The sequence below is a fragment of the Xenopus tropicalis genome, chromosome 3 (genome assembly GCF_000004195.4).
Source record: "Xenopus tropicalis strain Nigerian chromosome 3, UCB_Xtro_10.0, whole genome shotgun sequence".
Lineage (NCBI taxonomy): Eukaryota > Metazoa > Chordata > Amphibia > Anura > Pipidae > Xenopus > Xenopus tropicalis.
In genome coordinates, this window is record NC_030679.2 from 95,408,949 (window position 1) to 95,423,841 (window position 14,893).

At 40.6% G+C, this 14,893-nt stretch overlaps 1 protein-coding gene and 12 non-coding genes across 15 annotated transcripts in view; 12 read left to right on the forward strand and 1 right to left on the reverse strand.

Annotated features, from left to right (window-relative positions):
• The window catches only part of LOC100485279 (putative protein ZNF720), a 52,623-nt gene that overhangs the window by 16,538 nt on the left and 21,192 nt on the right, over positions 1 to 14,893 (reverse strand). The gene's annotated exons all lie outside the window — the stretch shown is intronic.
• trnad-guc lies at positions 702 to 773 on the forward strand. Its single transcript has one exon. It is a non-coding gene; the product is annotated as a tRNA-Asp (tRNA).
• trnad-guc lies at positions 1,387 to 1,458 on the forward strand. The gene has a single exon. It is a non-coding gene; the product is annotated as a tRNA-Asp (tRNA).
• trnad-guc lies at positions 2,406 to 2,477 on the forward strand. The gene has a single exon. It is a non-coding gene; the product is annotated as a tRNA-Asp (tRNA).
• On the forward strand, positions 7,245 to 7,316 carry trnad-guc. Its single transcript has one exon. It is a non-coding gene; the product is annotated as a tRNA-Asp (tRNA).
• On the forward strand, positions 8,263 to 8,334 carry trnad-guc. Its single transcript has one exon. It is a non-coding gene; the product is annotated as a tRNA-Asp (tRNA).
• Positions 8,948 to 9,019, forward strand: trnad-guc. The gene has a single exon. It is a non-coding gene; the product is annotated as a tRNA-Asp (tRNA).
• Positions 9,973 to 10,044, forward strand: trnad-guc. Its single transcript has one exon. It is a non-coding gene; the product is annotated as a tRNA-Asp (tRNA).
• trnad-guc lies at positions 10,661 to 10,732 on the forward strand. The gene has a single exon. It is a non-coding gene; the product is annotated as a tRNA-Asp (tRNA).
• On the forward strand, positions 11,694 to 11,765 carry trnad-guc. Its single transcript has one exon. It is a non-coding gene; the product is annotated as a tRNA-Asp (tRNA).
• trnad-guc lies at positions 12,412 to 12,483 on the forward strand. The gene has a single exon. It is a non-coding gene; the product is annotated as a tRNA-Asp (tRNA).
• On the forward strand, positions 13,437 to 13,508 carry trnad-guc. The gene has a single exon. It is a non-coding gene; the product is annotated as a tRNA-Asp (tRNA).
• Positions 14,124 to 14,195, forward strand: trnad-guc. The gene has a single exon. It is a non-coding gene; the product is annotated as a tRNA-Asp (tRNA).

The window sequence follows — 14,893 nt, forward strand, 5'->3', positions numbered from 1 at the left end:
TATCACCTAGAATAGTGCTATCCATCTGGCGACCCCCGTCTGTGTGGCCCCCTCACCTGTCTGGCTGCTTCGACTGTTTGGCTGTTTACCTTTGTGTAAGCTTTAAATAATATCAGTACTGAAATTAACTGACCCCCTGCATGGTTCTCACCTCAGATTCAGGCTGTAATCCCCCTGTCTTGTTTAAAAATATAATCCCCTGTGTTGTTCACACCTTTTAATCCCTGCATTGTTCTACCCCTGCAGTGTTCTGGGAGTTTGTTAGCAGTTGGAAATAGCCATTAAATTGTCCCCAAGGTGTGTAATTATGTGCTAGAGGTTGCTGTGCTACCCACAGGTGAGGAGGAGGCATATGGATTTAAGGGTGTGTCTTAATTTGACATAATATAATTCTGTCATATATGAATAACGGTTGATATCCCCGCAGTAAGGACCAAGCATTTATGTTTTTGCTGCACTACCACCATTGTGATAAAATGGGTGTGGTTTGAAGTAGGTGTGATTTTAAAAAGAGGAGTGGTCAAAACTGGCTTTCATTAGCGGCTCTCCACTATGTATGCTAGAGAAATTCCGGCCCTCGGCACCGCAGAAGTTGGACAGCATTGACCTAGGACATTTGTAGAAGTAAATCCAGATATGAACACTTTTTCTAATAAATAAAAGACTACTGGAACAGTAGCAAGAAAACTCTTAGCATCCAGTCCTCGTTAGTATAGTGGTGAGTATCCCCGCCTGTCACGCGGGAGACCGGGGTTCGATTCCCCGACGGGGAGGGAGAGTATTTTAAACAAAACTGAGTACTGTGAAAAGGGCCCTACCATGAAAGCAGAAAGCGAGGAGAAGCTGTATTTCTCTCCCAATGCAACATGCCAATATAATACATCTGCAGACAAAACAAAAATTGTGGTACCCTGTTAGCCAGTGGCAAATGGAATATCACCTTAATTTTAAACCTGGAAGCAGAGTTTTAACTGGTATTTTTTAATAAAACATTGAAAATAATAAAACTTTGTGCAGGATAGGCAATTATTGGAGATGGGTAGAATAGATTTTTCTTACTTAAAACTGTAGTGTTACTGTTACGTTAAGGCCCATTCACCAGGCAAACTACAAATTAGGGATTCACCGAAGCCAGGATTCAGTTCGGGATTTGGTCAAGATTCTGTCTTTTTTTGGCAGGATTTGGATTCGGCCAAATCCACGCTCCTGGCTGAACAATACAATACAGCATAAGTCTGAGGTGTGAATAATGCGGGGGGGGGAAGTTAAACTAAGTACTGATATCATTTAAAGCTTACACAAAAGTAAATGGTTACAACAGCGGAACTGATTGGGGGGGTTGCAGACAAGACCGTGGGATGTAGCATATTTTCAAGTAACAGCCATTCCTCGTTAGTATAGTGGTGAGTATCCCCGCCTGTCACGCGGGAGACCGGGGTTCGATTCCCCGACGGGGAGGTACCATTTTACATAAATATGCGTACTGTGAAAGGGGCCCTACCATGAAAGCAGCATGAAGAGAAGCTGTCCTCATCTGTCAGTGCACCATACCAACATGATACCGTGGCAGACAAAACTCTAGCCTACTAAGACAAACTGATGTTTCGAACTTCTCAGACATGATTCTCAGTAGTAACCTTGGCTACAGACATCAAAAACTGCTTTAATTAACTGATTAAATTATGCACTGCTTTAATCAAATAGTATCACCTAGAATAGTGCTATCCATCTGGCGACCCCCGTCTGTGTGGCCCCCTCACCTGTCTGGCTGCTTCGACTGTTTGGCTGTTTACCTTTGTGTAAGCTTTAAATAATATCAGTACTGAAATTAACTGACCCCCTGCATGGTTCTCACCTCAGATTCAGGCTGTAATCCCCCTGTCTTGTTTAAAAATATAATCCCCTGTGTTGTTCACACCTTTTAATCCCTGCATTGTTCTACCCCTGCAGTGTTCTGGGAGTTTGTTAGCAGTTGGAAATAGCCATTAAATTGTCCCCAAGGTGTGTAATTATGTGCTAGAGGTTGCTGTGCTACCCACAGGTGAGGAGGAGGCATATGGATTTAAGGGTGTGTCTTAATTTGACATAATATAATTCTGTCATATATGAATAACGGTTGATATCCCCGCAGTAAGGACCAAGCATTTATGTTTTTGCTGCACTACCACCATTGTGATAAAATGGGTGTGGTTTGAAGTAGGTGTGATTTTAAAAAGAGGAGTGGTCAAAACTGGCTTTCATTAGCGGCTCTCCACTATGTATGCTAGAGAAATTCCGGCCCTCGGCACCGCAGAAGTTGGACAGCATTGACCTAGGACATTTGTAGAAGTAAATCCAGATATGAACACTTTTTCTAATAAATAAAAGACTACTGGAACAGTAGCAAGAAAACTCTTAGCATCCAGTCCTCGTTAGTATAGTGGTGAGTATCCCCGCCTGTCACGCGGGAGACCGGGGTTCGATTCCCCGACGGGGAGGGAGAGTATTTTAAACAAAACTGAGTACTGTGAAAAGGGCCCTACCATGAAAGCAGAAAGCGAGGAGAAGCTGTATTTCTCTCCCAATGCAACATGCCAATATAATACATCTGCAGACAAAACAAAAATTGTGGTACCCTGTTAGCCAGTGGCAAATGGAATATCACCTTAATTTTAAACCTGGAAGCAGAGTTTTAACTGGTATTTTTTAATAAAACATTGAAAATAATAAAACTTTGTGCAGGATAGGCAATTATTGGAGATGGGTAGAATAGATTTTTCTTACTTAAAACTGTAGTGTTACTGTTACGTTAAGGCCCATTCACCAGGCAAACTACAAATTAGGGATTCACCGAAGCCAGGATTCAGTTCGGGATTCGGTCAAGATTCTGTCTTTTTTTGGCAGGATTTGGATTCGGCCGAATCCACGCTCCTGGCTGAACAATACAATACAAACAAATAGCAGTGGCACTCAAGAGCTTCAAACGGGACTAGCCCTTAAAATATTTATTGCGGAAAAAACATGCAACGTTTCGAGGCAAAACTGCCCCTTTGTCAAGCATAAGTAAAAGTGAGAAAAAACAGTGATATATACCCATTCAATTAACATCGATTGACATCAATTAAGTGTGTTACTAGTGATAAATTAAATAAAGTTTTCACAAACTCCTTAGTACCTATTACAGAATAAAGGTAAATCTGCATAATGCAGAAGCATATTAGGGATGTGCAATTAAATATACAAATTATAGAAACATATTAAGATATAAATGCACAAATTAGTACAAAAATTATTCAATTACGTTGAAAAAGTCCCAGTGCTTGCTCTCAGAGCATCAATACATATCCCGATACAGAACATTTCAGTGCTGCAAAAAAGAAACATTTTAGTGCCAGAAAGGTTATGCATAGAACACTATGTTGCTAAATTTAAAAAGTTACAAAAGTTAAAAACTATTCATAAGTTACAAAGTAACAGGGAAAAGTATGAATCTTACCCTATTCCTAGGTGAAAGAATCTAACCCTGCAGAATGCCCAGGACATTAATATCTGAAAATAAAATATAAAAACAATATGCATTAACTACTGCCCTATAAAAAACAGGACATATTGAATTCTTCATTTAACCCTTTAGGGTGGCGAGATTGCAGAAACCAAATCCAATAACACTCTCTTTGTGATAATATTTTCTTTTTCTCTTGTCCCTGAGCAGGTGCAATTTTTTCCAAAATTTGCCAACGTACTTGAGAGACCTGATGACCCTGAGTAAAAAAATGCTTTGCCAACAATGTCTCTCTTTTTTTCTCACTCTCATTCCCTTTCTTTTGTTTCTGAGGTGACTGTGGTTGGTAGTTGCGTATAATAGATTTATGCTCATTCAACCTAACTTTAATAGGTCTAGTAGTCTGTCCGACATATGCTAACCCACATGGACATTTTATGCAATAAATGGCATCCTTAGTATCACAAGTAAAGAAGCCACCCACTTCATGTCGAGTACCTTGTAAAGGATGTGTAACAAAGGCACCAGGGATAATGCCATTGCAGTGACTACAATTTCTACATGGATATGTACCTTTCACTCTATCAGCAGTCACTTTCTGTTTTAAATTTGTTCCTTGTTTTATACATTCACCTATATTTTTACCCCTCCTATAGGAGAACATAGGTGGCAACTTAAATAAATGACCATACTTAGGATCAGCAGCTAAAATGCCCCAATGCTTTAAAATAATATTTCTTCTCTTTTTAGCATGTATATCATATGTTGTAATAAAGGGAATCCGTTTACCCTTATCAGGCGTTTTCTTTTTCTTTCTCAAAGTATCTTTCCTAGAAATAGATTTTACCTCATTTCTTGTTTCCATTAATTCAGTTAAACCATATCCCTTTTCCACAAATTTTTGGACTGTCTTTAGAGATTCATCATCATACAAATCCGGAGTAGACGCAATACGTTTGACACGCAATAGTTGACTCCTAGGGAGCCCCTTAAACACGCCCTGAGGGTGAAAACTAGATGGACGTAATAAGTTATTTTTATCAGTGGGCTTACTATATAGTGATGTAACAAAATTAGCGTCCTTAACTGTTATCATCACATCTAGAAAATGTATCTGAGTCTGATCACATTCCAAAGTGAACTTAATAGTAGAATGACAATTATTTAAATGGAATAAGAAATCATTCAACAAATCCTGTGTACCAGTCCAAAGAAAAAAAGTATCATCCACATAACGCATATAGCCTTGGATGAACGGATGGTACTTGGTGTCTGAAAAAATATATGATCTTTCAAAGTGGTCCATGAAAATATTAGCATATGCAGGTGCCATGTTAGCACCCATGGCGCAACCCTGCAATTGCATATAATAATCATCATTAAATTTGAAATAATTCCGTGTTAAAACCATCTCTAACAGATCACAAATGAAGTTTATCTTGTAACCATGCAATTTTGTCTCAGTTAAATATTGACGTACACATTCAATACCTTCCTTATGTGGAATTGAAGTAAAGAGGTCCTTCACATCCAAAGAACAAAGGAGGAAGGTACCTTTTGGCAAAACCACATCATTTAATCGAGTTAAAAATTCAGTAGTGTCTGTCAGAGACGGCTTCAATGATGGCAATATCTCCTGCAAATGCATATCCACATATATAGCAGGTGATTGCCACAGTGAGCTTACATTAGATACAATAGGTCTCCCCGGTGGACAGTCAAGGCTTTTATGTATTTTTGGTAAAAAATAGATTTTAGGAACCTTAGGGTGCTGTGTAAGAATCAACTGATATATTTCATCCGTAATGACACCCTCCATTACTGCAGCATTCAAAAAAATATTTAACTCATTCTTAAATTTAAACGTAGGATCAACATCTAATTTCTTATAATGTACCGAGTTTTCTAATTGCCGTGCAGCCTCTTGTTCATAATCATGCTTATTCAAAACCACAGTGCCTCCACCCTTGTCAGCCTTAGTAACGAAAATAGTGGGATTACTACGTAAAGTTTTTAAAGCCTGACGTTCTGCCCCCGATATATTGGAACCACCTTTTATTGTATAAGTTTCGTTACTAGGGAAACATTTATTAATTTCTAACATAACTACTGCCTCGAAAGTATCAATGGCAGTAAAAGTACCGGGAGGGACATAAGCACTTTTTTTACCTAACTTATTTTTTAACATCACCGTAAAATTATCAGATTTGGGAGTGCAATCTTTACCTGCAAAAAAGACTTGTAATTTAAGCATAGGTTGCCACCTATGTTCTCCTATAGGAGGGGTAAAAATATAGGTGAATGTATAAAACAAGGAACAAATTTAAAACAGAAAGTGACTGCTGATAGAGTGAAAGGTACATATCCATGCAGAAATTGTAGTCACTGCAATGGCATTATCCCTGGTGCCTTTGTTACACATCCTTTACAAGGTACTCGACATGAAGTGGGTGGCTTCTTTACTTGTGATACTAAGGATGCCATTTATTGCATAAAATGTCCATGTGGGTTAGCATATGTCGGACAGACTACTAGACCTATTAAAGTTAGGTTGAATGAGCATAAATCTATTATACGCAACTACCAACCACAGTCACCTCAGAAACAAAAGAAAGGGAATGAGAGTGAGAAAAAAAGAGAGACATTGTTGGCAAAGCATTTTTTTACTCAGGGTCATCAGGTCTCTCAAGTACGTTGGCAAATTTTGGAAAAAATTGCACCTGCTCAGGGACAAGAGAAAAAGAAAATATTATCACAAAGAGAGTGTTATTGGATTTGGTTTCTGCAATCTCGCCACCCTAAAGGGTTAAATGAAGAATTCAATATGTCCTGTTTTTTATAGGGCAGTAGTTAATGCATATTGTTTTTATATTTTATTTTCAGATATTAATGTCCTGGGCATTCTGCAGGGTTAGATTCTTTCACCTAGGAATAGGGTAAGATTCATACTTTTCCCTGTTACTTTGTAACTTATGAATAGTTTTTAACTTTTGTAACTTTTTAAATTTAGCAACATAGTGTTCTATGCATAACCTTTCTGGCACTAAAATGTTTCTTTTTTGCAGCACTGAAATGTTCTGTATCGGGATATGTATTGATGCTCTGAGAGCAAGCACTGGGACTTTTTCAACGTAATTGAATAATTTTTGTACTAATTTGTGCATTTATATCTTAATATGTTTCTATAATTTGTATATTTAATTGCACATCCCTAATATGCTTCTGCATTATGCAGATTTACCTTTATTCTGTAATAGGTACTAAGGAGTTTGTGAAAACTTTATTTAATTTATCACTAGTAACACACTTAATTGATGTCAATCGATGTTAATTGAATGGGTATATATCACTGTTTTTTCTCACTTTTACTTATGCTTGACAAAGGGGCAGTTTTGCCTCGAAACGTTGCATGTTTTTTCCGCAATAAATATTTTAAGGGCTAGTCCCGTTTGAAGCTCTTGAGTGCCACTGCTATTTGTTTGCTTGGAATCTGTGGAGGGGGTGCCGATCCCCCTAAGCTTTGTGCACCGAGCGGTAATTACTTTGGAGAGCTAAGGGTGTGCGGGTTAAGGTTGAATTTGGACATGAACAATACAATACAGCATAAGTCTGAGGTGTGAATAATGCGGGGGAGGGGGGCAGTTAAACTAAGTACTGATATCATTTAAAGCTTACACAAAAGTAAATAGTTACAACAGCGGAACAGATTGGGGGGGTTGCAGACAAGACCGTGGGATGTAGCATATTTTCAAGTAACAGCCATTCCTCGTTAGTATAGTGGTGAGTATCCCCGCCTGTCACGCGGGAGACCGGGGTTCGATTCCCCGACGGGGAGGTACCATTTTACATAAATATGCGCACTGTGAAAGGGGCCCTACCATGAAAGCAGCATGAAGAGAAGCTGTCCTCATCTGTCAGTGCACCATACCAACATGATACCGTGGCAGATAAAACTCTAGCCTACTAAGACAAACTGATGTTTCGAACTTCTCAGACATGATTCTCAGTAGTAACCTTGGCTACAGACATCAAAAACTGCTTTAATTAACTGATTAAATTATGCACTGCATTAATCAAATTCAAATAGTATCACCTAGAATAGTGCTATCCATCTGGCGACCCCCGTCTGTGTGGCCCCCTCACCTGTCTGGCTGCTTCGACTGTTTGGCTGTTTACCTTTGTGTAAGCTTTAAATAATATCAGTACTGAAATTAACTGACCCCCTGCATGGTTCTCACCTCAGATTCAGGCTGTAATCCCCCTGTCTTGTTTAAAAATATAATCCCCTGTGTTGTTCACACCTTTTAATCCCTGCATTGTTCTACCCCTGCAGTGTTCACAGTGTTCTGGGAGTTTGTTAGCAGTTGGAAATAGCCATTAAATTGTCCCCAAGGTGTGTAATTATGTGCTAGAGGTTGCTGTGCTACCCACAGGTGAGGAGGAGGCATATGGATTTAAGGGTGTGTCTTAATTTGACATAATATAATTCTGTCATATATGAATAACGGTTGATATCCCCGCAGTAAGGACCAAGCATTTATGTTTTTTCTGCACTACCACCATTGTGATAAAATGGGTGTGGTTTTAAAAAGAGGAGTGGTCAAAACTGGCTTTCATTAGCGGCTCTCCACTATGTATGCTAGAGAAATTCCGGCCCTCGGCACCGCAGAAGTTGGACAGCATTGACCTAGGACATTTGTAGAAGTAAATCCAGATATGAACACTTTTTCTAATAAATAAAAGACTACTGGAACAGTAGCAAGAAAACTCTTAGCATCCAGTCCTCGTTAGTATAGTGGTGAGTATCCCCGCCTGTCACGCGGGAGACCGGGGTTCGATTCCCCGACGGGGAGGGAGAGTATTTTAAACAAAACTGAGTACTGTGAAAAGGGCCCTACCATGAAAGCAGAAAGCGAGGAGAAGCTGTATTTCTCTCCCAATGCAACATGCCAATATAATACATCTGCAGACAAAACAAAAATTGTGGTACCCTGTTAGCCAGTGGCAAATGGAATATCACCTTAATGTTAAACCTGGAAGCAGAGTTTTAACTGGTATTTTTTAATAAAACATTGAAAATAATAAAACTTTGTGCAGGATAGGCAATTATTGGAGATGGGTAGAATAGATTTTTCTTACTTAAAACTGTAGTGTTACTGTTACGTTAAGGCCCATTCACCAGGCAAACTACAAATTAGGGATTCACCGAAGCCAGGATTCAGTTCGGGATTTGGTCAAGATTCTGTCTTTTTTTGGCAGGATTTGGATTCGGCCAAATCCACGCTCCTGGCTGAACAATACAATACAGCATAAGTCTGAGGTGTGAATAATGCGGGGGGGGGAAGTTAAACTAAGTACTGATATCATTTAAAGCTTACACAAAAGTAAATGGTTACAACAGCGGAACTGATTGGGGGGGTTGCAGACAAGACCGTGGGATGTAGCATATTTTCAAGTAACAGCCATTCCTCGTTAGTATAGTGGTGAGTATCCCCGCCTGTCACGCGGGAGACCGGGGTTCGATTCCCCGACGGGGAGGTACCATTTTACATAAATATGCGTACTGTGAAAGGGGCCCTACCATGAAAGCAGCATGAAGAGAAGCTGTCCTCATCTGTCAGTGCACCATACCAACATGATACCGTGGCAGACAAAACTCTAGCCTACTAAGACAAACTGATGTTTCGAACTTCTCAGACATGATTCTCAGTAGTAACCTTGGCTACAGACATCAAAAACTGCTTTAATTAACTGATTAAATTATGCACTGCTTTAATCAAATTCAAATAGTATCACCTAGAATAGTGCTATCCATCTGGCGACCCCCGTCTGTGTGGCCCCCTCACCTGTCTGGCTGCTTCGACTGTTTGGCTGTTTACCTTTGTGTAAGCTTTAAATAATATCAGTACTGAAATTAACTGACCCCCTGCATGGTTCTCACCTCAGATTCAGGCTGTAATCCCCCTGTCTTGTTTAAAAATATAATCCCCTGTGTTGTTCACACCTTTTAATCCCTGCATTGTTCTACCCCTGCAGTGTTCTGGGAGTTTGTTAGCAGTTGGAAATAGCCATTAAATTGTCCCCAAGGTGTGTAATTATGTGCTAGAGGTTGCTGTGCTACCCACAGGTGAGGAGGAGGCATATGGATTTAAGGGTGTGTCTTAATTTGACATAATATAATTCTGTCATATATGAATAACGGTTGATATCCCCGCAGTAAGGACCAAGCATTTATGTTTTTGCTGCACTACCACCATTGTGATAAAATGGGTGTGGTTTGAAGTAGGTGTGATTTTAAAAAGAGGAGTGGTCAAAACTGGCTTTCATTAGCGGCTCTCCACTATGTATGCTAGAGAAATTCCGGCCCTCGGCACCGCAGAAGTTGGACAGCATTGACCTAGGACATTTGTAGAAGTAAATCCAGATATGAACACTTTTTCTAATAAATAAAAGACTACTGGAACAGTAGCAAGAAAACTCTTAGCATCCAGTCCTCGTTAGTATAGTGGTGAGTATCCCCGCCTGTCACGCGGGAGACCGGGGTTCGATTCCCCGACGGGGAGGGAGAGTATTTTAAACAAAACTGAGTACTGTGAAAAGGGCCCTACCATGAAAGCAGAAAGCGAGGAGAAGCTGTATTTCTCTCCCAATGCAACATGCCAATATAATACATCTGCAGACAAAACAAAAATTGTGGTACCCTGTTAGCCAGTGGCAAATGGAATATCACCTTAATTTTAAACCTGGAAGCAGAGTTTTAACTGGTATTTTTTAATAAAACATTGAAAATAATAAAACTTTGTGCAGGATAGGCAATTATTGGAGATGGGTAGAATAGATTTTTCTTACTTAAAACTGTAGTGTTACTGTTACGTTAAGGCCCATTCACCAGGCAAACTACAAATTAGGGATTCACCGAAGCCAGGATTCAGTTCGGGATTCGGTCAAGATTCTGTCTTTTTTTGGCAGGATTTGGATTCGGCCGAATCCACGCTCCTGGCTGAACAATACAATACAGCATAAGTCTGAGGTGTGAATAATGCGGGGGAGGGGGGCAGTTAAACTAAGTACTGATATCATTTAAAGCTTACACAAAAGTAAATAGTTACAACAGCGGAACAGATTGGGGGGGTTGCAGACAAGACCGTGGGATGTAGCATATTTTCAAGTAACAGCCATTCCTCGTTAGTATAGTGGTGAGTATCCCCGCCTGTCACGCGGGAGACCGGGGTTCGATTCCCCGACGGGGAGGTACCATTTTACATAAATATGCGCACTGTGAAAGGGGCCCTACCATGAAAGCAGCATGAAGAGAAGCTGTCCTCATCTGTCAGTGCACCATACCAACATGATACCGTGGCAGATAAAACTCTAGCCTACTAAGACAAACTGATGTTTCGAACTTCTCAGACATGATTCTCAGTAGTAACCTTGGCTACAGACATCAAAAACTGCTTTAATTAACTGATTAAATTATGCACTGCATTAATCAAATTCAAATAGTATCACCTAGAATAGTGCTATCCATCTGGCGACCCCCGTCTGTGTGGCCCCCTCACCTGTCTGGCTGCTTCGACTGTTTGGCTGTTTACCTTTGTGTAAGCTTTAAATAATATCAGTACTGAAATTAACTGACCCCCTGCATGGTTCTCACCTCAGATTCAGGCTGTAATCCCCCTGTCTTGTTTAAAAATATAATCCCCTGTGTTGTTCACACCTTTTAATCCCTGCATTGTTCTACCCCTGCAGTGTTCACAGTGTTCTGGGAGTTTGTTAGCAGTTGGAAATAGCCATTAAATTGTCCCCAAGGTGTGTAATTATGTGCTAGAGGTTGCTGTGCTACCCACAGGTGAGGAGGAGGCATATGGATTTAAGGGTGTGTCTTAATTTGACATAATATAATTCTGTCATATATGAATAACGGTTGATATCCCCGCAGTAAGGACCAAGCATTTATGTTTTTTCTGCACTACCACCATTGTGATAAAATGGGTGTGGTTTGAAGTAGGTGTGATTTTAAAAAGAGGAGTGGTCAAAACTGGCTTTCATTAGCGGCTCTCCACTATGTATGCTAGAGAAATTCCGGCCCTCGGCACCGCAGAAGTTGGACAGCATTGACCTAGGACATTTGTAGAAGTAAATCCAGATATGAACACTTTTCTAATAAATAAAAGACTACTGGAACAGTAGCAAGAAAACTCTTAGCATCCAGTCCTCGTTAGTATAGTGGTGAGTATCCCCGCCTGTCACGCGGGAGACCAGGGTTCGATTCCCCGATGGGGAGGGAGAGTATTTTAAACAAAACTGAGTACTGTGAAAAGGGCCCTACCATGAAAGCAGAAAGCGAGGAGAAGCTGTATTTCTCTCCCAATGCAACATGCCAATATAATACATCTGCAGACAAAACAAAAATTGTGGTACCCTGTTAGCCAGTGGCAAAAATCCACCATGCGTCGCATGGTGGATTGTTCAGATGGAATATCACCTTAATTTTAAACCTGGAAGCAGAGTTTTAACTGGTATTTTTTAATAAAACATTGAAAATAATAAAACTTTGTGCAGGATAGGCAATTATTGGAGATGGGTAGAATAGATTTTTCTTACTTAAAACTGTAGTGTTACTGTTACGTTAAGGCCCATTCACCAGGCAAACTACAAATTAGGGATTCACCGAAGCCAGGATTCAGTTCGGGATTTGGTCAAGATTCTGTCTTTTTTTGGCAGGATTTGGATTCGGCCAAATCCACGCTCCTGGCTGAACAATACAATACAGCATAAGTCTGAGGTGTGAATAATGCGGGGGGGGAAGTTAAACTAAGTACTGATATCATTTAAAGCTTACACAAAAGTAAATGGTTACAACAGCGGAACTGATTGGGGGGGTTGCAGACAAGACCGTGGGATGTAGCATATTTTCAAGTAACAGCCATTCCTCGTTAGTATAGTGGTGAGTATCCCCGCCTGTCACGCGGGAGACCGGGGTTCGATTCCCCGACGGGGAGGTACCATTTTACATAAATATGCGTACTGTGAAAGGGGCCCTACCATGAAAGCAGCATGAAGAGAAGCTGTCCTCATCTGTCAGTGCACCATACCAACATGATACCGTGGCAGACAAAACTCTAGCCTACTAAGACAAACTGATGTTTCGAACTTCTCAGACATGATTCTCAGTAGTAACCTTGGCTACAGACATCAAAAACTGCTTTAATTAACTGATTAAATTATGCACTGCTTTAATCAAATTCAAATAGTATCACCTAGAATAGTGCTATCCATCTGGCGACCCCCGTCTGTGTGGCCCCCTCACCTGTCTGGCTGCTTCGACTGTTTGGCTGTTTACCTTTGTGTAAGCTTTAAATAATATCAGTACTGAAATTAACTGACCCCCTGCATGGTTCTCACCTCAGATTCAGGCTGTAATCCCCCTGTCTTGTTTAAAAATATAATCCCCTGTGTTGTTCACACCTTTTAATCCCTGCATTGTTCTACCCCTGCAGTGTTCTGGGAGTTTGTTAGCAGTTGGAAATAGCCATTAAATTGTCCCCAAGGTGTGTAATTATGTGCTAGAGGTTGCTGTGCTACCCACAGGTGAGGAGGAGGCATATGGATTTAAGGGTGTGTCTTAATTTGACATAATATAATTCTGTCATATATGAATAACGGTTGATATCCCCGCAGTAAGGACCAAGCATTTATGTTTTTGCTGCACTACCACCATTGTGATAAAATGGGTGTGGTTTGAAGTAGGTGTGATTTTAAAAAGAGGAGTGGTCAAAACTGGCTTTCATTAGCGGCTCTCCACTATGTATGCTAGAGAAATTCCGGCCCTCGGCACCGCAGAAGTTGGACAGCATTGACCTAGGACATTTGTAGAAGTAAATCCAGATATGAACACTTTTTCTAATAAATAAAAGACTACTGGAACAGTAGCAAGAAAACTCTTAGCATCCAGTCCTCGTTAGTATAGTGGTGAGTATCCCCGCCTGTCACGCGGGAGACCGGGGTTCGATTCCCCGACGGGGAGGGAGAGTATTTTAAACAAAACTGAGTACTGTGAAAAGGGCCCTACCATGAAAGCAGAAAGCGAGGAGAAGCTGTATTTCTCTCCCAATGCAACATGCCAATATAATACATCTGCAGACAAAACAAAAATTGTGGTACCCTGTTAGCCAGTGGCAAATGGAATATCACCTTAATTTTAAACCTGGAAGCAGAGTTTTAACTGGTATTTTTAATAAAACATTGAAAATAATAAAACTTTGTGCAGGATAGGCAATTATTGGAGATGGGTAGAATAGATTTTTCTTACTTAAAACTGTAGTGTTACTGTTACGTTAAGGCCCATTCACCAGGCAAACTACAAATTAGGGATTCACCGAAGCCAGGATTCAGTTCGGGATTTGGTCAAGATTCTGTCTTTTTTTGGCAGGATTTGGATTCGGCCGAATCCACGCTCCTGGCTGAACAATACAATACAGCATAAGTCTGAGGTGTGAATAATGCGGGGGAGGGGGGCAGTTAAACTAAGTACTGATATCATTTAAAGCTTACACAAAAGTAAATAGTTACAACAGCGGAACAGATTGGGGGGGTTGCAGACAAGACCGTGGGATGTAGCATATTTTCAAGTAACAGCCATTCCTCGTTAGTATAGTGGTGAGTATCCCCGCCTGTCACGCGGGAGACCGGGGTTCGATTCCCCGACGGGGAGGTAACTTTTAACATAAATATGCGTACTGTGAAAGGGGCCCTACCATGAAAGCAGCATGAAGAGAAGCTGTCCTCATCTGTCAGTGCACCATACCAACATGATACCGTGGCAGATAAAACTCTAGCCTACTAAGACAAACTGATGTTTCGAACTTCTCAGACATGATTCTCAGTAGTAACCTTGGCTACAGACATCAAAAACTGCTTTAATTAACTGATTAAATTATGCACTGCTTTAATCAAATTCAAATAGTATCACCTAGAATAGTGCTATCCATCTGGCGACCCCCGTCTGTGTGGCCCCCTCACCTGTCTGGCTGCTTCGACTGTTTGGCTGTTTACCTTTGTGTAAGCTTTAAATAATATCAGTACTGAAATTAACTGACCCCCTGCATGGTTCTCACCTCAGATTCAGGCTGTAATCCCCCTGTCTTGTTTAAAAATATAATCCCCTGTGTTGTTCACACCTTTTAATCCCTGCATTGTTCTACCCCTGCAGTGTTCACAGTGTTCTGGGAGTTTGTTAGCAGTTGGAAATAGCCATTAAATTGTCCCCAAGGTGTGTAATTATGTGCTAGAGGTTGCTGTGCTACCCACAGGTGAGGAGGAGGCATATGGATTTAAGGGTGTGTCTTAATTTGACATAATATAATTCTGTCATATATGAATAACGGTTGATATCCCCGCAGTAAGGACCAA